Consider the following 24,752-nt stretch of genomic DNA (forward strand, 5'->3'; position numbering starts at 1 on the left):
AATGACTTTCAGGAAGGACTGCCCGAGCGAATGAAACTGCTTATTTGTTATCTAGAATCCCTTAAGTATGAATCACCGATTTGTCCTGTGCCATATTCCTGCGCTCGTCCCAGTCGACCACGTGTGACTTCCTTCTATGGCAAGACAAACAAAATAGTCCACCAAACCACGCCAACGGTCAATCGTCTTCTTTCGGATCATTCGTTAATAATTCCTTAATTTTTTAAATTAGAATTAACAACTATTCGACAATTGGTACAGTAATTTTTGTAATGCGAGTTTACATTCAACGCGTTTTGCAATGTTTAGTTTTTCCAATAATTTTATGCGCGTTACAATTGTGGTTAGAAAGCTTTTCGTCGATACACTGCCGGAAAATGTCGATGTAGAATGTGTATTACTACACCATCGGAACGCCGTTTTGTAAACGGACAAACTATTTGCTAATTTCCTCTGTGGTGCAGAAATACTTTTAAACTTTTCATCAACTTTACTTGCGCTATTACACCTGCCTGTTTCATTTCTTCCTAAGCGTGCATCTTACGCTATTGCCTTGTGTTTCAAGGCGTAATGCTTATGACGATTATCCAAAAGGAGAGATGTTTCGATTTCATCACTCTTCTTTTAATTCACACTTTTTATAGAAGCACCAGACGGCCGAAATTTGTTGTCAGTCATAAAATACGCCCAAAAATTCAGGTGGGCACTTTGTTGACCTAAAGTGCGGTGAGGCGAAAGCCTTAAGCGCGGTGTTGCTGCTTCTGTCACTGATGCGTGGTTACGATGTTAAGCTTTGCCTCTAAGAGCGGAACGCGACAGCGTCTTGCAACGCTGCCAGGGAGTCCATAGAACACCATCGCCCATTCGGTTCTACGCATTGCTCGTCGGTAAATTGGTTTTTGAAGAAAGGAAATGTATCTGTCTCGCATATCTCCGTGGACACCTGAACCTCACCGTAACGGGAAGGGAGGAAGATGGGAGTGAACGAAGACACTGTATTCGCTAGACGCTCCTTTGTTCATTCTAAACCATCGAGCAGGCATGGCCAAGGCATGGCGGAGTGGTAGCATGCTCGTCTCGCACTCCAGAGACCGGGGTTTGGATTCCCGAACTCAACCAATTTCCTAATCGGTTTTATTTATTGATCTAGCCTGATAAGAAAGGTTAATTAGGCTAATTTGATAAATTAAGCAATTAACTAAACTCATTGCCACTTACTTGGAACATCACTATACGATCCCTTTAATTGGTTGCATGGTTAGTAGCCAAAGTACAATTAACCCCGTTTGAAATGCGCGCCCTGTGACGTCAAGACCGTTTCGACCAATTGAGAAGCGTGACATTTCTGTCGACAACTCCTGCTTACAACGATGAGGCATTAAAATCACTTCAGGTAAAGTCTTCAACCGCTGCGAGTGGTATCACATTGCCTAGACATGAGTTAGGTCTCTCTGTGACTTTTTTTTTAATTATTACTGGCAAAATCTGTTTGAAGCGTTTCGATCGTACCCGCCTGCAATAGTAGCGGGTGAATATTGCACTTTAATTTTATTTCATTGTAAATTTAACTTTCATTTTATTTCGCTTTTATTTGCTCAGTCTATAAGAATATCTTTTTCAGGCCTGAACAGAATTTTCGTTTACAGCACAAAAAAAAAAAAATTCCGTCGTACAGTTTTCGGTACGTTCAACTCTGTTTGCCCTGCGGGTCTGTATTCCTTAAAAGGACACTGAGGATAACATTACGCAAATTTTCTTCTCAGTTTTATTAGATTCTACACCTCTTTACAGGTTAGTCTATGCATTTTACTGGAGCAAAACACGCATTCTGTTCCCAAAAAATTTGCTAAAGTAACCCCCCCCCCCCCACCACCAATCAAACTGCGGAAATTTCCAACGAAAAGGACTCCGCGATGACCATTTTGAAGCGAATGGTGATGTAACCTCGCCTCTAGGATCCGAGACAAACACTGCGTTGACGCAAGCAGTTTATTTGTGAAATCCACCGGTAACGGCGACACCTCCTTCTCATTTTGTTGGATTTTGTAGCTAATGACAACTTGGATTTCGCAAACAAGAATGTCGTCGTTACCTTCCTGGAATCTATCAGTACAAGACAAGTTTAGTTCGTCAGCAGTGTCGCCTTGTAGCATGCTTAATGCATATGCCAAAGTCATATGCAACATAAAAGGTGTTTAAGTTAAATTTACAAATATGTCCGGGTGAAAAATGATAAAGCTGGTGGTTATTTGGCCTTGAAACAAGAAGCTCTTGAAAAAAATTGCCCTGAAAGGCCTCTTAGAGTGTCCTAACGGCTACACAATTCTTGTGTAAGTGTCGGTCCTTTCAGACTTTGAACGACATTCAGGCTACAGGGTGTTTTTTCGAAACGCTGATAAAAAATACAGATGCGCTTAAAACGGACGTGAGTCTGACGCTGGTAATAAATACACGTAATTAATTAAACTTACGCAGAAATTACTGGTCCTATAACCTGAGCTAATCTACCCAACGACTACCCAACCAGTGCACTGTTATGAGCGATTAAGTATTTACATGACCTTGAAATAAACCCTGGCGAACTCAAAGAACCCTTTGATGCCGAGGCGTCATTAACGTCGGATATGAGAACAAAAAGAAAGGAAAATAACCTCGATGGTGTTAAGGCGCCGTGCGAGTGCACTTTACTCAATCACTACCCGTGGCATCGTTAACGCTTGAGCGACTCCTCTCGAAGACGGGCTATCCTATCCTTCTTTCCTCCTAGGTTCAAGGACGTCTCGCTTCCGACGGCAAAAAATCTCGTCAAGCCTCATGGGTCGATGCCTGTACGCTATAGACGTCTCGCCATGCAGACCCGCATAGCGTAAGATCCTCACGCTCGGGACAAAGCCCAAAGCTAAAGCACAAACAATAGGCGAAGCAAGAGAAGTCCATAAATGAACAAATGCAAGACTCGCGCCAGAACTCGTTGCGTCGTCGTCGGAAGTGCGCTAAGGCTGCTGGTTATGTAGCTCGTATGGAGGCTTAAGCTCCCTTCCATGAAGAACGGATCAAAAAGGACGGGCTCACGTCGGGAGGAAATCCCGATGGTGGCCGAGCTAGTGACGCAGTCGCCTATGGACGACTGGCGGGTCTGTTCTTGGTCTGATAAAAGTTGTCCTTTCATTTTTGCTTTTGCCCTTATTGCGAAGATGGCGTGTCCATAGCCTTGAACAGCAGGCAGTACTAAAAGGGGCCGGAGGGAAAGAAGAAGCTAGAAAAAAAGGAAAGCGGTGCGATGGTCTCTGCTGTTTGTCCTTCTGGTGATTGCGTGTTCCCCAAGGGCGGGAGCGAGACGAAGCTCTCTTATATGTCCCGACCCATGTGTCGGTAGTCCACGCTGCACAAACTCTCCACCCCCCGATTCCTTCTTGCCGTACTCGATGAATCCTCCTCAGCAGTATCTCGTTGTCAATAAGGCAGCCATGGCCCGTAGCACTATACTCTGATTCGATGGTCTTTTTTTTTTTTTTGTCGTCATGCACCAGGTCATCCGACGAGATATTTGTGCCTCAGTGGGGCACAAGTATCTGTGAGGCAAATAAACTATCAGACAAGTATCTGTGAGTACAAGACCTGCGCCTCAGGAAGGCTCACAGTATTTGCCTCGTTGAAGCTACGGAGCTATGAGGTAGGTAGAACCATCGCCGTCTACTCGGCGACAGTGCTTGACAAATTTCGTGACGCGTATCACTGGTTATCAGCGCAGGCTTAATACAATAGCTTATGATAATATGCGGATAAAGCATCGCTTATTCAGAACATCTTGCAGTGTACTAGCAGCTCTTGAATCTCTAAATATTACGTAAGCCTCTCTAGACGATTTTTTTGGGGGGGCCGAGGTTCATTTCAACCCAACCCAAATTTTCCAAAGGAAAATCTCCAGTGCGAAAGCCATGGACATATACGGAAGAAATACCGACAGGCAGAGAAAATCGCTGCAGCGATTGTTTAGTTATTTGTCAAGAAAGTAATCAACTTTCCCAAAGGCTCGTTTTACTGAACCAAATTTTCCGCTATTTCATAGAGCAGCACAGGTTACGGACCGTATTTAATGTTTTGTAGCTGTTTTGAAGCTCTGTAAATGCATGGAATTAATGTCAATAAGTGCACTGCGGGCATTTCACGTTGATGAAGGCTATGAGACTAATTTGCAGATATATTCTTCACATTTGGCTCTCCCACGGGCTGATGTTGTGATCCCTTCCCTATTTAAACTGCGCGCTGGCATTCAAGAAATCTGTGGGCGAACTCGCCGCGTGCAAACGTTCCCGTCGCCTGAAAAGAAGGCGACTAGTAGGAACGAAACCCATGAAGGATGCAGCATGCACAATGCGCACGGGTACAATGACAAAAACTGCAAATCCGCAATGACAAATACTTAGCCAAACAACAGTGGTATACGCATTGCACTGCGTTACTTACCGAAATATGTATCCTGATATGACGCGCTGCGTTGACACGTGCCCAACGCGATTGGCTCTTCCGTCACCAGGCAACAAAACTCTATATAGTTCGTTGTGTGCGAAATAAAGCAGTCCGGAGTTTGCCCTAGGACAGACTCCGTCGCTCTGTCACCCGCTACAACAATGGTGACGAGAGGTGTGTCCGCGCGGCACTGGAAGTGGCTGCGGCTTCGGTGACTTAGCGGTCATGACCATGGCTTCGAACTTCGGCTTCCCAGGCTTCGACGAAAACCAAGATGACTGAGTCGTTTACTTCACTCGCCTGGAAGCATTGTTTGAAGAGAATGATATTAGGACCGGGGATAAGAAAAAGGACCTCTTGGTTTCTGCACTATCAATGAAGTCTATACGTGTGCTTGCCGGACGGTGCGCTCCCCGAAAAGTAAATCAGCTGAGCTACCAGGACGCAGTCAAGATCCTTAATCCCCACTACGCGCCAAAGGGCACCAAGATTGCCGCAAGTTTCAAGTTCTTAACAAGAAACCAGGCTGGAAGCGAATCGGTCCGAGAATATGTCGCTAATCTCCGCAATCTTACGGATAAGTGTAACTTCGGCACCAGCTTTGACCGTATGTTGCGTGACCGCATCGTTTGTGGCCTCCGAGATCGCACTGACAACAGACGCTTCACGCAAGAACTACGCTCACGCTTGCCAAAGCTGATACTATTATCACGGCTGCAGAGGCAGCCGCACGGGAAACCAGCGCCATGACGCAGCCTGATAACGAGGCAACGGTGTGCAGTTTAGCTGGCCAGTCGCGCCGATATCAGAACCGCACCAAAGCTAAAACTCAAAGATGTATTGATAGCGCACGGTGCGAAAACCGTAATCATCAGGCAAAGGAATGTCCGTCTAAAAGAGAGCAGTAGTTTCGTTGTGGAAAGACGGGCCATTTCGCACTCGAATGCCGCTCACATTCATGTGTTCGGACCTGTCGCCGGCATGATGGTGATGCTTACGCCGTTCAGTCCGACAACGCGGCACCTGAAACGGAGGAAGAAGGTGTTATAACCGTCTTCACAGTGCAGGAAGCGCAGGAAAACCAAGTCTGGCCGAGTCGTTCCGTAGGGTCATTCGCTGGTGTAGTGTTTCGATCAATATGTTCATTGACACAGGATGACCGTTTTCTATTTTTCCGCCGAAGGTGCATCTCAAGTATCGCCTAAGCTGGCCCCGGTTATCGAAATGCAAACGCTTAGCTGCTACCTTGGCAAGCTGCCTATTCTCGGTCAATTTCACCTCCAAGCACATTTCGCGGGGAAGACTGTCCCTGCTACTTAGATTGTTATAAGCTGCTCAGGTCCTAGTCTTTGCGGAAGGGATTTAGTCTAAGCGCTCTCGCCACTGCCGCCTGGTTTTGTCGCTACGGTACAACCCACTCCAGCAGCTCCAGACCGCCTGTTGACCCTGTTTTCTGAGCTTTTTGAACCACGGCTTGGAAGCATTCAGGGGCCGCCTGTGAAATTCCACCTAAGCGAGCGAAAGCGCGCATCCTAAGTTCCTTAAAGCCCGGCTTTACCGTACGCTCTTCATGACAGAGTTGGAACAGAGCTGAACCATTTAGTGAATGAAGGCATACTATCACCAAATGCACATTCTGAGCAGGCAGATGCACATTCTGAGTAGGCAGATGTACATTCTGAGTAGGCAGTGCCAGTCGTGCCGGTAATGAAGAAAGACGCGTCCCTTCGCATCTGCGGCAATTTCAAGACTACCATAGATGCTGCGTGTATAACCGAGCAGTACCCACCGCCAAACACTGAGGACACTTCGCGTTGCTTCTTGGGGGATCGCTTTCCCCAACACTGGATCTCAAGGATGCATATTACCAACTGCTAATGGATGAGGAGGCGAGAAAATTGCCTATTATAAACACTGAAAAGGGTTTGTTCTGTTACATCGGCCTTCCCTATAGAATCGCCTCGGCTCCTGCGATTTTTTAGTGACGCATGAAAACTGTACTGGCTGGCCTTCCGGGCGTGCAGGTGTACTTGGACGACGTATTGATTGCGGTACGCGAGGATGGTAACGAATTGGTGTTGCGGGATGGTTTGAGACAACAAGGCAATGTTGTTACAAGGCAATGACGTCAAGCTGAAGACAGATAAATGTCAGTTCCGTAAAGACTCGATCGTTTACTTCGATCATCGCATCGGCAAAGACGTCTTGCACCCGCTTGCAAACAACCCGACTGCGACACGCGATTCACCGCAGCCTACGAATGTAAGCGAACTGCGCTCATTCTTGGGTCTTCTGTCATATTACCACCGGTTCCTACCGCGCATGTCCATACTGTTGGCCCCGTTGTACCAACTGCTTGAAAAGGAGCAGAAATGGTAGTGAAGTACACCGCAGGAAAATTCATACGCCCAGGCTACACAAAGTAGCGAAATTCAAGAGGCCCGTGTACTGTGTGATGTCAGTGCACGTTAAGGAACCCCAGGTGGTCGAAATTTCCGGAGCCCTCCACTACGGCGCGTCCCTCATGACCTGAGTCGCTTTGGAACGTTAAACCTCAATAAACCAAACCATCTCTTCTGAGGTCGCTAGTACTGATATATTTCAACCCCGACCAACCAGTGCGGTTGGAATGTGATGCGTCACAATAGGGGTTAGGTGCTGTTCTCTGGCACCGCATGGGCAAAATGGATAAGCCCGTTGCTTTTCGTTCAGGCACTTTAACATCCGCCGAAAATAATTATTCACAGCTCGAGAAGGAAGCTCTGGCGCTGGTGTTCGGAGTAGCAAAGTTTCGAGACTACCTGCTGGGACGGGAGTTTGTGTTGGTCACGGGCCATCTGCCACTGGTGGGATTGCTACGGGTGGATAGACTCGTGCCTCCAATGACGTCGCACGTATACAGGGTGGGCACTGTTCCTAAGACAATATCGATACCGCATTGAGTGTAGGGGGGAAAAGTAAAACGCCAACGCGGACGCGCTCAGCCGCTTGCCAATGCCGATTCCAGATGCGGGTCTCTCGTGCACTTTACCAGAATATTGTCCCGTGCACTTGAATAAGAGCACCTTGAGTGCTCGTTCGTACCGGCTGGTGCATTACGGGTGCTAATCAATGCAGACGAAGACATCAGTATTGTCCGGCACTAGGTAGGAAAGGGGTGGCCTGAACACCTTTTGCCGTGTAACAGTCATCTTCAACTTTATTTTTCCAGAAGGCTAGAGCTGTCTAGCTCGGATGGCCTGCTCTACTGAGGTCATCGGATTCTCGTACTCTCCAAAGCGCGACATTCCATGCTCGCTGAACTGTATCGGCCTCATCAAGGTGCATCGGAAATGAGTAGACTGGCTCGGACGCTATTCTGGTGGCCTGGGTTGGACGGTCAGATCGAAAGTGTTTATGCCATCCATGCCTCGAAATTTCGGCTGGACATTTTATTAGGGCGAGATCGCAGTACTGTCTTTGCAATGGAAAAGAACGGTCGATTGTGTATGCCCAACCGAGGTTTGTTGCTAGAGAATCTGGTGTATAAATTTCGTTTTACTTCACTGTTTTGTTTCTTTTTTAATTGCATGGTCTGTGCGCGCTCGCTCCAGTACTTGGGGAGGGGTGATCAAAAGTCTGACGAAAACGGCACTAATGAACAATTCAAAGTTTAGGGTACGAATTTGTCGTTTATGGTATAAATCAGCCACGTTTATTCAAATGTTAATATCTCGGCGTAAACACTGAGCTGTTAACACCATGCCCGTCTGGTTATACTTTCTTCCTTGTTCATACACTGCCCTGTACGCCACCCTCTAGGATGCACCGACTGATCCAAACGACTTCCCTAGTGTTGCAAGACTGTTTCAGCGCCCAGTTTTTTGTCTCCACTCTTCCACGTCACTATCGCCTACCACTTCCTCACACAGGGACTGTTTTCGCCCGGGGCGCTGCAGCGCGCCGAACTAAATAGCCGTCTAGCACGTCCACTTGTCAGAACTAGGCCTACAGAACCGGAAGTGCACACGGATAGCATAGCGCAATAAACAAAAAACAAAGGAAGGAGAAAAGCTTGCCTGTGAAAGGACACGGGCTGGTGAATGCAAACAGTCACTGCACCGGCGGCGACGGGCTCAACAGAGTAAACACAAGGGAGGCAGCACACTGCGTCCCCATTCTCCCGTCCAGAGCGAAGAACAAGCCCCTTCCTTTCATCATCTCTCTATGTTGTTCTTGCCGTCGCCATCTCGACGGGGCGACGACGTGTGTAGAGGCGTTGTTCCGGGCAGCCGACTGAACCGGGTTTGGTCAACACAGCCCGTACAGAGGTGTTATTTGGGTGGTGTTGCGTTTGGGGGGCCGTCTGCAGCGCGTGCTTTCGAATAGGGTCAAAAAAGTAAGTCCTAACCTGAACTAACCGAGCGAATGCTTGTATAGCAGGAACAGTATGTAAACAAAGTGAAAGCGATGTGTGATAACACGCATGCACGTATTCGTTTGGCAGCAGGACGCTCGTCGCGCCGGGGTCTAGCTAAAATTATTGACGCAGAAAAATGCATAGCACGAAGCTCAGCAACGCGGACCGGTAAAAAGTGATAGTCTGCTGGAGAACGCGTTGGAAAAAGGCGCCTTGTTTAAGTTTCTGTTGCCAAGAGCTCCATCTGCTCTGCAATCGATCTGTACCTCGTAACGGCATTATAGAAGTCAAATTCCCGCCGTAAGATGCCATTCCATGAAGCCCTGCGGATGGCAGCGCCGCTTCTGAGCCAAGCAATAGGCTATTTCCTGTTCTGCAGCTCTTTCGAGCAGCTTTGGGCAGTTCATCTGAAAGCCGCAAGTGGCGTTACAATCCGCTAACATACAAATTACATCGACCCAGTGGTGATTCTCGTAAAAGATGCCATGAAACAGCTTTGTAGCCTTGCTACCGGTTTGTTTCTCCATGCGTCGCATGTGCCCTTTGTGCATATATTTGAAACTTTGGCAAGCTTTTGAGCTTCGGAATGTTCTACTATATGCGCTTCGCTATATGAATACGCGTCATTTGCTTTGCTCAAGAGCCAGGTCTTCTTTTTCTTTTTTTTTTTAAGGCGCAATGGTCACCGAACAAATATTTCTCCAGCGTCGTGCCGTGATCGTGGGAACTATTTGAGCCTGGAACAAAGTGAGTTTAAAGTGTTACTGTCTCTCTGAATTTTGGGGTTGAGTGATTAGAAAAAAGTGAATTCACCGGTAGTAGATCTTTTCAGTTTAAGAAGGCTGAAATATGGGAGTATATTTGTGTGTGTGTGTGTGTGTGTGTGTGTGTGTGTGTGTGTGTGTGTGTTTGTGTGTGTGTGTGTGTGTGTGTGTGTGTGTGTGTGTGTGTGTGTGTGTGTGTGTGTGTGTGTGTGTGTGTGTGTGTGTGTGTGTGTGTGTGTGTGCACTGCGCATCATTTACACCAGAAAGTACTAAGAGAGCGACAAAGCTTGCAGAATATAACGTGCCTGGTTTCAATAGGTAAAAAATCTTGTCCGAAGGAACGGCTTAACGGCTTAAGCAAAGAGAGCTTTTTTTGTTGTATAATGCAATACCGCTCCTGCTGCTGTACCCAGGCGAGGACAAGACCCAGTCAGGAGGTTTAGCACCTCCTTTTGTCTTGCCTCGTGGACAATACCTGTATGTTGCCCGAAGGAAGATTAAACAAAAAAAAACAAAAACTCCTGGAAGAAAAGAAGGCACTCCAGGTAGCACAGGTAATCGACCCATTTTTGGAAATGTATTGGAAAATGCCGGTCCCACAAAGGACCATTCTGCAACCATTCATTTGCAACATTGGGCTGATTACTGCGCTGCTCGGGACTAAAGTTAAATTAACTTCCTTACTCATTGTCCTCCTACTTCATTAATACGGGTTCTCATTATCGTCATTTCTGGGCACAAGCTCGGTAGAGTATTAGTTGAGTGCCTCTATGAAAGAAATTTTTTTGCGGTCAGCTTCTGCGCGACGTTATAACTCCGTAAGAAAAAAAAACAAACACAAATCAATAAGAAACCTGTCACTGACATGCACGTTTGCTTGATCATTAAAATAAAAAAAAACCTTTTCTAAGCTTTTATGTTGCCGAAGTTTCTTAACGAACCTCCTGTTATCTTGTGTTACAACCTACTCACTTCAAATGACCAGAATCAGTCATTACCAGCACAAAAATAAAGCATTGTCCAACTATGGATTGTATCGCTGATTGATGAAAAAGAATGACGCCTTGTTTCATGAAGGAAGCAGGTCATCGAACCGTACGTGAAGGAGTCTGGTTATACCTATGTTATCATGTGAAATAAAAAAAGCAAATAAAAAAGCTAAAAATGGGTACGGGTAGGGCAGGAAGAGCAATAAGATAGGACATAAGAAGAGACTGAGATGAAGAGGGGGCGTGAATTCATTATGTCGTGCGACCTGAACAAAAGGCCGAGTACAGGTCGTTGCTCTTCCAACGGCGCCTGGCTAATGGGCAACGCGAGAACTCTGCTAATGACCTGGGCTTCATCGATCTAGAGCAGCCAGCCCTTAACATATTACTGTGGTGCCAAGGAAGGTCCACCAAGAAGGGATGATGTCACAGTTTCAGAAAAGTTGAACAAAGGCGTAGAGAACGGAGCGTAAAAAGAGAGATACACATCTCTTTCGCCTGTGAAAAGATGAAGCAGGCAAAAGCGAATTTATATATCAGTAGCGTGCAAGGAAAAACTCGGCTTAGTGGCGTGACAGAAAAATTGGGGCCCGCATGTCTCACGTGGCCTCTGACAGCCCTTTCTTGAGACCACCCGTACTCCGGCCAATAGGTCACGCTTCTAGCAAAATATTTGCTCCTCATTGAACAAAAAAAAAGAGCAAAACACTCATGCAGCGTATGTGTATCGAACGAATATTGCGTCATTAGCCAACTTCGCTACATCCACCTCAAATTTTTCGTTATATTCGGATCTCTACTTTGTATGTAAACTTATGCAGCGCAAGAAGACAAATCGTTTGACACCACTTCGACTGTCTTAGGTCAATTATTTTGGCCGTAATGTACGTTTGAGGTTTCAAGAAGTCACGGCTTGGGGGGGGGGGAGGGTACCAAAGGTCGTCGGTGCGAATCCCTGTTATACACCACGCTTTTATTCGACTAGTAATCGTATTCTCCGTTCCACGCTGAATCCTTTGATACCACTCCGAACATTCTGCGCCAATTAGGCAGTCCACAATCTGTGTACCAATGGTACCACCCACTGGTTCCACTTGAATGACCTTGTGTTTCAGACCAACGGGACTTTGAGTAATGCGAGTTTCAGAGCTAACGCTCTGAAACATTCTCAGGAGTCCGACACAGAAGTTGACGAAAGTGCCTCGTCGCTGGTCTCTACTGCTCGGATGAAAATCCTAATATAACCCTGCCAATGACGCCTGCACGTGGCAGCGGTAGTGGCTCGGGTGGAGCCAGTTGGCAGGCCCGTGCAATTTCCTTTTCATCCTTCTCTCAGTCGCAACAACGCAACAACACGATGGCCTTTGCGCCGGTGAAGACTAGTTATCTCATCGAAACTTTGGCTAGAAGTCTGAGGCTTCCCTTGTTCTCCTTGTTCTTTCTGTTTTGCTGTAAATCTGAGACGACATGCATGCTCCATTTGGTGCGACAAACACCAAATAACTGGGTTGGTTAGCAAGGCCGAATACCTTTAATGCGTCATTGTTGTCGACAGAAGGCTGTCAGCAGAGGTGTCACGCTTTTCTAGTCTGACGAGAACAAAAATTTTTGTGCACGATGGGATTCGAACTACCATCCTTCCGTTCCGTAGCCCAGAGTGCTAATGGCTACGCTACTTCCTGCCAGCGCATATGTAGTTCCCCTTGTCTAGACGCTGGAGAGTGTTCACTCACAGAAAGGCGTCGAATCAGACGGATGCCTCCCAAACGCCCTCCAGTGTCTCCAGCATCTAAGATTCACAAACAATTGTGTACCTAATTAATATATTAACCATACATCAGTGGCACAAGCAGCAACACCACGCTTAAGGTTTTTGCCTCACCGCACTTTTGGTCCACAAAGTGCCCACCTGAATTTTTTTTTTCCGTGCGCCCATATACCGCAACATGTTTTCCCCGCCGTTATAAAGACGGATGCTTCCAATCTACAGGAAGCGAAGAACTTTATTGTGAAAGCACCCTTTCACTAGCAATACTGAAAAACGCGAGGTATGTCTGAAGCCTCTCAGATGTCAGCAGGAATTAAATAAATTTTGTCGAGACTGGATTTTGAACCTGCGACGGAGCACACCCATCAGCTTTGCCTGCCAGTGCACGACAGCACTGCGCTATCGCCGCAGCCGATCACAGCTCATGTCAAACTGCAACAAGCTCTGACGCTGTGCATTGTCTTCATCATGAAAGGAAAGAAAACGCGCCCAACTGGCTCCCTGGGTCAGTAGACGCCTCAATCGTGCTTTGAGCTACATGGCGGTACTGACAGAGATATATGCGCTGCTTGCGTTTGCGTTGACAACGTTTTTTTCCAGAAATACCACACTGGAGCAATAGGCTGCCAGCGTTCATTGGCTTTGGTGTTGAGAACGTTGTAGACTGCGTTGATGTTTAGGAAATGAAAGGCTTTATAACAATAACTTGCTCCCTGGTTCAGTTGACACCTGTGGGCACCGATCGTGGGTCTAACCAATTACGTCATTGCTACGCTACGTTCATTCTGCTTTAAATGGCTGTGGACAAGAAATTTTCACAGCATTAACAGATAACAACAGGGGCCGCCGCGGTGGCTGTGGCGCTCGGCTGCTGACCCGAAAGACGCGGGTTCGACCACGGCCGCGGCGGTCGAATTTCGATGGAGGCGAAATTCTAGAGCCCCGTCTGTTGTGCGATGTCAGTGCACGTTAAAGAACCCCAGGTGGTGGAAATTTCCGGAGCTCGCCACTACGGCTTTCCTCATAGCCTGAGTCGCTTTGGGACATTGAACCTCCATAAACCAAATCAAACAAGTAACGTCATTGTTACTGCACCTGTTGTACTCTAAATGACGGCAGACGCCTAATTTTTGTACCATGTTTTCTTCTCCTTAATTATGGATAAAACTTTACAATACATATATCACCAAATGGTATTGTCTTGAAGCCGGTAAATAAATTATATATCAATTTCTTTCGGCAAGCTGTTTCAATTTCAGTTTCATCAACCGTTCAAAGGCTCCGACATTTAAGGTACTGTACGTTTAGGTCGTGTTAGCCACAGAAAGAACTGCAATATAATCGCTGGTGCTTCATTTGCTGTCATCGCCACTCTTTTAGGAGGCTTGCTTAAGCGTTATATTCAGTTAAAATTGGGTGTCAGTGGTTATATTAGTTTTTGTTTTATGTTTCACGTCATCTAAAGAAACCTTACTTGTTAGTGTCATCGTTCCGTTCTTTGAACGGAAGCTGAAACAGCATGAAGAAGAAATTTATAAATATTTTGGTAGCTTTAGGGGAATACCGCATGGTGATCCATATGTGGTATTGTCTAATGCATCCTTTAAGATACGGAAACAAGGCAGAAAAAAATTTTTGTCTATAGTCCTTTAGGTACGCTGGTGAAAAGTGTACCCTTCTGTTGGCCCCGACTGTTTCATCAGCATGTCCGCTGGCTTCGGTGGCTCGTCTTCACTTCACACAAGCGGCTTGTAGCGGTAAGCCTTTATATCTTTTGTTCAATGCAAAATTTCGACATTCTCAGAGTTGTATATGTCACTTGTGTAGCGACTTTTGTTGTCACAATTCATAATTCACAACAGGATTTTTTGACGTCAGGCTTTCGGTCTCACTTAATTCGAGGCTGGTTGGCGCGCACTCATTAAACGTATCATAAATAAAACCAAGCGCTGAAAATCATGCATAATGATAAATACGTATCTGTATAAGCACATGATAAGAGTTTAAGAGTTTAGGAATGCATTTTTCCGAGTTTCATTTTTCCGTCAGATTTTGCATCAGTGTCCCTTAAAAGACATACCACCACCACCACTAACACTGGACACCGCAGTCATTTTCTGCCATACACGTCACGAGTAAGCCTGACCTTTAAGACGCCTCCTTTTGGCCCCCAGAGAACGTGTAAAGTTTTGTGAATGTTGCTGCCAAACTGTGGCAAAATCTATGCAGTGCGGCCTTGGCGCCAGCGGCGAATATAAAACTCCCAGATATTCTTTGTGGGCAAACGCACAGTTGTCAGCTTCTGCGCTTGCGTAAAGCCATATCATTAAGGCTTAACTGCAAGACGTCGTTTCGGATTTTAGCAGGAGTTTCAACGAGCGACGACTAGCCGCTGTTAAAGCACAAGGCTCTTCAAACAGAAGTCGAAAGCGTGTGTACAAATCACTGCCAACGAAAGATTGTTCAATGTTTTATTCATCCGTCGCTGCGCAGAAGACCGACAGTACTTCCAATGAACAGCAAAAAAGTCGTGTTCAATTTATGTCCACACAGCACTTTGCTTTCTTTCGACCAAAGAGCTTTCGCGACTCGTGGACAGCACAGTTTGTCTCATTCGAACAGCGCAGAGAAAAGCAGATTTGAAGTCATGTCTCTTCCAACTGTAAAAAGATTTTTCGTTCGAACGAGAAGTGCGCTTTAGGAATGCGGCCACTAATTGCTTCTTAATTTGAAAAGGAACTTGGCTGAGCGTCTGTAATGTAAAGAAAAACTCGTCATTCGCCCAGAACCCATTTGACTAATGAGCAGACTTCTTGGGAGTAATTTTAGTCTCCAGGACTAATAAGAAGCACGCAATTTCTTTTTGGGTTCCTCCTTCTCAGCAGACGGCTTTTGAAGTTGCTGAGTGTCCTCCAGTCGACTTATCAGTGCAGCTTGTCGTGACTAGAGTCTCCATCAAGAGCAATTAATTACAAACTTCCTTCCGGACCAAATAGACAATACACTAATAGAGGTCTTTATTTGCCCGGCTAATGAAGCCAGCAATATGCACTTCTTTATGCGAGATAATGAGGGTTTAAAAAAGCAAAAAAAAACGTAATGATGATAATGGATTTTTATTGCGCAAGGGCATCTGCGGCCAAACTGCGCCATAGCAGAAGACATTTTCGTTTGCTCAAGGTGGGGTCAAAGACCCATTTCCCAAGCATTTCATCCTGTTTAAGCCGAGCACCACGCCAAGGAAAGCTTGTACCCATTGTATCACCGGTGGGTGCCTGGCGGAATGGAGGATCAAACCCTCCTTTCCCTCCCCTCCCCAAAGAAAGAAAAGAAAAAAAATTGGCTGTGGTTTAGCTCTGGTTAAAGCTGGAGCGACGCGAGAGCTCCGCCGAGCCGCCTAGTTATACAGCTGCGACACCTCTCCCCCTCTCCACTGCCCCCCCCGCTCCCCCCACTCGACACGGGGCATGCGCACAGCTGCTGCAGCTCGGTTTCGCCGACGCGCCGAGCCAACGGCGGCAGCAGCTGCTCCGCACCACGTGACCAACCGGCTCAAGGACACGGCGCCGCCACAGAGCCCAAGGGGTGCCACGTTCAAGGCTCGAAGAGCTGGCGTAGTGTAGCTCTCGCTACAAATTAAGACATAATAACGCTCACGTTTCATTGCAGGCAAAAGCAATAGATTGGCAGTTTGGAGGCTGAAATAAAGCTGACTGGATCCTTCTTGTAGAATTCATTATACCAAGGATGTAAAATGCGTTGGGTGTAAACGCGCTCAAGGGACGACTTCGCGCGCAGTCCCCGTTTCTGATTGAAGGTGGTTTTCAGGCACTAAGAAAAAGTAGCAAAAACGGGAAAAACAGAAGCAAATACTGTCTGGCTTAGTACCCATTCTACATGTAGCAAATAATTTAGTAAGCATTTCCCAAAAATGTTTATTTCTTAACTTGAAAACACTGTTTTATACAGTAATGATAGTTAATACTATTAAACAAAATCACCTGGCTCATACCCTCTTTGTCAAAAGTAACCGATCAACAGGGTATTTGCTTCTCAACCATGTAAAGGAGCTTTTACGGCACTCCTAAAGACCGAAAGCAGGTCAAAACGTGAGGGCAAGGGTTCGCCTTACCTTGAACAGATTCACAGCTTAAGGGCTGCCATACGTGCTTCGCTACACAGCTTAGAAACGAATCACCGTTGCCCGGTTACAATTGGCAAATACGGTACCTCACAATTCCCCTCCGACACTACCGTACGGCGCCAATCTGCTGCTGGCGTTGAATGGGTTGCCTTGCCGGTTGGCGCGCTTAACGATAATAGTAAAACTACTGACACCACTACAGTGAGCTTGTATGGAGAGGTCTGCATGTTGACGCTACACTGTAAAAAAAGTCCGTGACTTTACGGAGACTTACTACGTGGAAAAAAAGGACCATTTGCATTTTTAGAAAACACGGAGGAGGAGACCGTACTTCAGTTCAATAACGGAGGAGTCGTCATTATTCACCCGTAGACGTTGCAGGGAAGAAAACTTGAACATTCTGTTAGGCAGCAAAGCTTAACACTACACAGCGGTTGACTCCTTCGGCATTGTGTTACCGCCAAACGCATTAATAACTTAATTAACGAAAACAGAAAAAGAGCAAAGGTTGTCACGATTTGACGCCGCTGCTTACTTTCATGCCTGCATGATCAATAATAATTTGTTATTGGAAAGGGGGAAATATCTGTCTCACTGTTTCAGTGGGACCCTGAGCCGTCCCAGCTAATACGGGAACCATCACAGCAGCGTTACGTTTTTGTTTTGGTCAAACGTTAATGACATTGCTGTTAAATTCTTTTTTAGAGCATTTGTCAAATGCTGCAAATGAGCGGAGAGAAGTCACTGGCGCGCTTTTTTAATATTAGCTTCGGTTCAGGGCTGCCCACAGAGCCGAAATACTCCAGGCCGTAGCATCTACTAAGACTTTTGAAAAGTGGTGTTTGGGTTACAACACATTCAATTCAATTTCAATTCTATTTTGCATATGCAATATTGCCTCTGAAATCGATAATTATAACTTGAAGCATTTTTGTTAACTGACGGCCTTTTTTTGCACGGTGCCACATTTCCAAGGGGTGCCAAGCGTTACGGTCTGACAGCTGATGTGAAAATGGGCTTACGCAGCACCCTTCCTTTGAAAAATTGGTGCTGAAAAAAAATTTCATGTCTGCTACATTTGCGATCTCTGGGAACAAAATGGGGGAGGCCAGGGGCATGTGCGCAGCCAAGCAAGTTGTGCTGGTGCTCATACACCTTTCATCCTACTCCCTCCTCCTCCCCCGAAATTTTAGAGATACTCGCTTTGAACTCGGTAGGTGCCTTGGGGTCACCTTTATACCCCTACGCCACTGAGTGTGCTGCTGTGGTGGCGGCTCCACTTTGCTTCTCTTTTCAACGACAATTTGCGTTCTTGTGGACGCAGTGGCGCAAGTACGCTTTGACGCACGGAAGACCGATGTGTGAAAGGTAAGTGCAATTTCACTGCTCTGCATCAAACAATTTGTCGTGCCGGAGTCATATTTCACCTTTCGCTGCGAAGACAGGTGCTGTCTCAAGCGCGCACAGCTCGGTGTTCTTGCGTAATCGACATTCCAGGTCCCAGGTATGCAAAAGCGTTGTCACTAGCCCACACGAATCTCGCGTTCATTTAGTACTTACTACGGAATGCCCTAATGCGTGGCGTAGATTACCGAGCAGAGTGCAGCAGCTTCCACAGAGAGAGAAAACTTTATTTTGCAGCCGCTTCCAGCAACCTTCGAAAAACGACCTTTTTTTTCGTAACGCAAAGATGTTTCGTTCGGTTTAGGTCAATTATAAATACGACTAAACTTTAACAAACTGATTTAATTAACGCATTGGAAAACAAGAAAGCAGTACGCAGAGAATTGCTCACTACAACTGCTCTTTGAGGCGTCTCGCAGTAGTTACATGCTACTGCTTTGGAGGGTGCGCGTCCAGTTCCGTTCTGCTTCTCCTTGGGTAAAGCTTTCTTTTTTTCGCAGGGGTAGAGGCAGCAGAAAGGGAGGAATGAGCCCATTGTGAAAAGGAACCTTTCCTACCAGAGAGCAGGGGGCACGCCGCGCCGTTCGGGAGAGGGCATCCTCCTCTCCACCTCGGCGTGAATTCCTTCCCCTGCATTCCAAGGTTGACCGTACCATGCGACTTCCTCTATTGTTGACTGTCGCGTTCTTTGAACAAGCCAAGCTAAGCCAAGCACGTTTGGCTGGCGGTGGACGGTGGTTCATTTTGGCCGTTGTGGTCCACGCCGGCGTACGCCAGCCATTGCGCCACTTTCGTCGTTCCAGTCTTCGTTCTACGCGCAACCAGAGTAACCCTCAACTGTTTTTGCGCGCGTCTTACGCCGACAACGTTTCACCGCAGCTCCTGTAGTGGCCCGAGTGGCTCTTCTTCCTGACGGGTGTGCGGTGCCCGACACAACGTCGGCCATGGCGGTACGTCTCTCGAAGCTCTCGCCTCCCTCCCCATGCCTCTGCCGCGGTTCTTCTCTCTTCTCGACATGTTCTCAGCGCACTCATCTGCGTCGTCGGATTTTGTCCGTGCTGTGCTCCGCGCGCACCTTAGCGTGCCAGCTCGAGCTTCTGCCTGCTTCAGCCATCGTCGCCTGGATTATCGCCGTGCTGTATTGTTTTCAGGAGGGACCTTTGGCGTGCGCGCCTTTCGCGCTCCTTTCCATTTCACGCGCGCCTTAGTGCGCCCGTTTTCATAATCTATGTTGCTCATCGGCTGCTCCATGTGCTTGGCTACATCTGCTTTGCGCTCACTTGGATACACTGCTTGCTCGTGTTTTTTGGTAGCGTCGCACACTCGGTGCAACCTATCATGTACCGCATCAAGGCAGTACGTGATCAAAGAGTTGGCGTTGACTGGCGGCCTGGTGCAGAGCGCGTGTGAATCGTTTACGTTATAATGACGACGTGGTAAATTAACTCATATCCTTGGCATTCGAACCTCCGTGTATTTGTGTCGCTGCACTGGCGGGGAGGCTTGCATTCCAAATGCTTAAAGGCTGTCTTCGTAAAAGGAATGACGAGAGGCTGCATGACTAGCATTGCTTATTTCATTGTTTGCTCAGAGAAAGCGTTTGTTGTAAGTGAGCAGTAGCCGCTATTTTTCATTAAGTAGCAACATCAGCCAGCATGCATTATCATTTTTACACTTGAATGACTGAAAGAGTATCATAGCATTGCCTTCATTTTTTTTTCTTGTTGCTTGCACAGCATCAATTGTTGTGCCTGCAGATTGCACTTTTGCATGCGTTTTGCATTTTCGCGAGCAAATTTTAGGCAAGAAGTTTCAAAGGCACCGTGTATTGACCTGAAGTGCTCGCTATTAATGTAGCAGTATTTGCCATGCTGAATATCAAATCTACATACTTCAAAGCGTGTTTAGCATCTTGTCTGCATAGACTCTTGCCTTCAAGGAGAGCTTGGAGGTTTCACTTATCTGCTTAGTGTTCGAAGTAACAGCCATCACTGATAATAATACTTATTACAGACATGTTCTGCATGTACAGTCAGGGCGGAATGAAATGCAAACACATATATGTCGTACTTTTCTACTTTACAGCGAGATATTCATTTAGAAAAGGCTTGTAAATGAGTACTTCAGTAGATTCTTTACCATGAAACATGAATTAGGCTAGCTGTATACTGCAGTTGAAAGCACACAGGCAAAATAATTTGTCTTGTTCATCCGCGTGGCTCATATTTCATTCCAGCCTGACTGTACACTACTCTCCCAGCAGGTACCCCAACTGAAGCATGCACTGTCTTGTGAAAAATGCTGCACATATGTTTTAGAAGGGTGCGTGAAACAATGTGCAGCTGCTAATATTGAACTATTAGTATCTGAGACCTGATATTCAACTGAATCGTCAATCTGTCTCCTGCTAGGAAGGCACAAGCATCACGCCCATGGCTAATTGACTGCCCTTCACCCCTGTATTGGTTTCACTCCTTGAGTTATGATATTAATTACCAATTTTACTACAAGGATATATGAGAGCACATTGTGAGCTAAATATAGTTAATGAAGGTCTTCCACTCTGTACAGTGATGTGGTTGGTCTTGTACATCTTTACTAATGTCTTAATTTTGCTTTATGCAAGCCTTGCCTTCCTATTGTATCCTATGTCCTGCTATGCTACTGCCTTCCTCCTGGTCCTCTCTTCGGCCATTTCTCCTGTTTCCTTTGCACTAGCTATTGGTCCGGTGCCTGCTGTGAAAATGACAGCCAACACTAAGTCCCTTCCTTTATTTCCATGAAATCTTCACTGCTACTACTAATGCTGATAGTACTATATCACTATTTTTGTGATAATAATGTACAAGATAGTAGCTAAGCCAATGGTAGCTGAGTTGAATATCATGCATATCTTGCATGCGATATATTAACATATTCGCTATTACAATACCCTCAATTTCTTTCAGTTCAGACATTTGGGCATAGATATTTTATGCTTTTTTTTTCTAGTTTAGTCCACTCAAACAAACTTTGCTTTTTGCATTGCAGGTAGAATCTACAATGAGTGCCGCTCTGTCTTATGAGCAGAAAGCAGTATTTATGGATCCTTTTCTTGGAAATGACAAACCTTCTGTCGCCTTATTATGTGCTGAGCCTTCATCATGAGGGAAGCAAATGTCATGACTTGGATTTCTACAGAGGTGAGACATCATACCCAGCCTCATTTTTTCTGCAACGTGCTTAGGGGATTAGCAAACCTTCGTTTAGTACTTCTTTCACCTTTTTTCAGTGCTCCAGCATGGTGAATAGAAATGGTACTCTGGCTATAACATAATGATATATGGCCACATTATAAAGGCGTATGAATTGCTGCACTTATACTATTTTGCATGGCCCTCTTTTAATGCTTTTTCAGCCTTGGTTTGTTGAAACGAGTAGCAAAAATGAACACAAGAACGAGAAAGAATTAGGACTTTCTATATTTTACACACATTTTCTGGCTTCAGCGAATTAATGCCAAATAGCCTAGTTCTGCACAATAGTTCTTTCAGTTAAGCACAGCTATATCTGTATTAACAATTTTATGCAGGGACAAATGGCATTTTGCATTTATATTCTGTACCTCCTCAGTAGCTCAGGCAATATGAGAAATTAATTTCATTTTTTTTTGTTTTATACTACAAGACGTCATATAGAGAGCAAAGCTATCAAAACTGAATGCAAAACGTGCACAGTTCGCGTGTACTTGCAGAGGCTTGTGAACAGAGCCCATAGGATTTTTTCCTTTATACAGAATGGAAGGTCGAAAATTTTTTTGCATAATTAGATCGTGATTGGAGCATGAAGTTACATGTTCGAAGATGAAACCTGCCATATTGTACAGGGTTGTCCACTCTTAGTGCAAACACGCGAGCGCATGGCTGTGCTCTTTGAAAGGCTCATTGGAAGGCCATCGAAACGAAGTGGCAGATGAGGCGAAACACCACATTCAGCTCCTTCTCCAGCGCCACACTGCTGCGATGAGCGGCTGTGTCACTTGCAGTGGCTGTCTGAAAAGAGCGGCCATGTGTTCGCAGTAAGAGTGGATGACCCTTTACATTTTGTATGCTAGAGTGCCGACTCTTGCATTTATCTAAAAACATTCATGCAGGTTATCTGGTTAGCCTCCTTCCTTGATACCACATTTCTAGAAATGATACTTAACCATGTCAGCTTTATCTTGATCAGAATTTATAAGAATGTATCGCATACACCAAATTTTGTGATCATATATGACAAAATTGAAAATGTGATTCATGATTGGTATTGTTTAGTCTAGGGCAGTAAAATGCCATGTACCTAGTGCAAAGTAAAATTAAATATGACCACTCTAACAAAACAAACTCCTTTTTTTTAGAGGGAAATCTTTCGACTGAAATGCTGGAGTGGCTTGACGTGATGAAGACATTGACAGGAGTGCACTCAAAAGTACCCATATTTGGGATGGCACGAGAACTAGCAGACAGCTCTTCAAGCAATTGGTGAGTACCTTGGTGCTCTGCTTCTGCTGTTTAGTATGTGACCAGCTTTTCTTTTTCACCTAATAAGAGTGCGTATCCTTAAAAATATCAGCACAAATTGAAGAGGATTTCGATATTCTTGCATGAGATGCCACTGCGAGAACTTCACTGCTGAATACAGTAAGCACTGCTTGATAGCTAAGTGCCTCTGACGTATGAGAAAATAGATAGGTTGCTGCACAACATGTGGAACTGCCCTGTCGAGCACTTTGTCTTCAGGAAGTGGAGGATTAAGTAGTAATTTCTTAAAGAATTTCTAGAAAATAGCGCAAACCACACGACCGGGAATAAATAGCTGATGCAACACACTGACTCGAATGACACCATGTGCATGAAGGACCTTATGGAGTTCGCTGCTATGTTGCACGAGAAGGTCACGCAGGATAGCTGTCAAAGACGAGCTGATTCAGGTGCCTTGTTTCTGTCCCTAGTACTCACTGCAGAACTCAATGAACAAGCAGCAAAGGTTACAGCTGAGCATGGCCAGACTCTTGCGCTTCCCTCCACAAGCAAGCTGGAAGCACAGTCCTTTGATACCTTTAATGCGTTTGCTCACAACATACATTGTTGCAGCACGTGGCGAGGAAAGGTACACATCCTTGATTTTAGTGCCAGTGCACTCACAGACCCCAGTAACAGATGATTGAGGTATCCTGTCATATCGACAGGCATCTCATGAGGAATGAATTCTCAGGCTTCAGAACTTATAGTGCTCTTTGCAGAAAATGTCCCAAAGTTTGTTGCCACATGGACCTTTTCGAAATAATGGCCCAGAAAGGCGAGCCTTCCTTATGTATTTTGTGAAAAAATGCCTAAGACGTGGGTATTTCTGCTTCTTCATGGGTGCTGAAATGTTTTTGAGGGAGAAGTTTTGCTGATATAGAACGGTTTTGAAAAAGACAAAGAGACTTTGAGGCTGTGCAAAGAAGCAGGAATAACATTTCACAGCTGATGAAGAAGCAGAAAGACTCATGTTTTAGCCCTTTTTTGCACCAGACACATGAGGACACTTCATCTTTTTGGGTCATTTCGATAAGATCCACATGGCAACAGCATTTGGTTAGATTCCTGCAAAGAGCCCATTCTGAAAGCATGAGGATACGCTCCTTGTAAGGCGTACTGCACACTTATTGGAATATCTCAATGGGCAGTGACTGGTATTTATGACTGCATTTTCATTCGAAATCGGAGATCTGTACATTTTCTTGCCCGTGCTGAGATAATTGAAGCTGTGAGCGAGCATAAGATTTGGGGAAGTGCACTTGCACATTGCTTGTGGGCAAGTTTTCGGCCATACTAAGATGTTGCCATGGTTCCTTGCTCACTAAGGTTTGCAGTGAGTACTATGGACAGCAAGAAGGTATCTGCATTGAATTGTTTTTGGCACCCAACCTGAGCTACCTTCTTTTCGGCAGCTCAGGGCATTCATGCACACAGTGTTGTCGAGGTAAGCACATTGTGTGTTTTTTCCTGGTCCTGTGGATTTTAGTTTCTTTCCTGTAAAGAAAAAATGAATTTGGTCAATGAAATGTAATGGTTTGGTTCTCATTAAATATTTTTGCAAGACCCTACAAAAGCCAGTTGGTCAATAGTGAATAGTTTGATTGTGTTTGCTAAGTGAGGTCTTTCTTATGCTTTTCAGATGAATCTGACAGCAATATGCAGAAGTACAATATATGCAATTTGTCATGAAAATAAAACGTATGTGCCTTTACTCACCCAAACACTCTTCTTTCATTCTAAGCCACATGCTTTGTATGTACGCAATGCACAACATGCATAAAGGAAGAGCTTGTGTGTAATAGTACTTCATTTCTTCACCTGGACTGCTATTGTACATGATTCAACGTGAGTCAAGACACGTTGATCAGTTACACAAATTAGGAATCTGGATGCAGTTGACAGCTTATATTCAACTTAACACTCCACGCCATCATTCTGGCCGCACCATGCATCAGCAGTGTCAGTATGACTTCAGAGGGCTTGCCAGTATGGTCGTCTGGCTTTAAAGTTTTGTTCAAGCCATTGGCGACAAGCCGCATCACTTGAGTACACGGAAAAAGGTCCAAGAGAGGTTAAACGTAAGAATACGTAAACAAATTTTTTTACGTTGGCTTACGTATGAGTATACAGAGAAGGGTCCGAAAGAGTTAAACGTAGGAATACGTAAACTAATTTCTTTTTACGGTTGATGTACGTACTGAGTCCTTCTTAAGGACTTGCCGTGTTTCTCAAAGTGTCCGTTTATGAATTGCGGAAAGTGCTCGGCAAC

General features: G+C 45.5%; 1 long non-coding RNA gene across 1 annotated transcript; it reads left to right on the forward strand.

The window, feature by feature from the left end:
• The first annotated feature begins 18,662 nt into the window (after positions 1 to 18,662).
• LOC149366778 (uncharacterized) lies at positions 18,663 to 24,204 on the forward strand. Its single transcript, XR_016286886.1, has 4 exons — positions 18,663 to 18,889; positions 20,970 to 21,121; positions 22,318 to 22,441; positions 24,123 to 24,204. It is a non-coding gene; the product is annotated as an uncharacterized LOC149366778 (long non-coding RNA).
• Positions 24,205 to 24,752: the final 548 nt, after the last annotated feature.

The sequence above is a fragment of the Amblyomma mixtum genome, chromosome 1, assembly GCF_055824585.1.
Source record: "Amblyomma mixtum isolate Tamu chromosome 1, ASM5582458v1, whole genome shotgun sequence".
NCBI lineage: Eukaryota > Metazoa > Arthropoda > Arachnida > Ixodida > Ixodidae > Amblyomma > Amblyomma mixtum.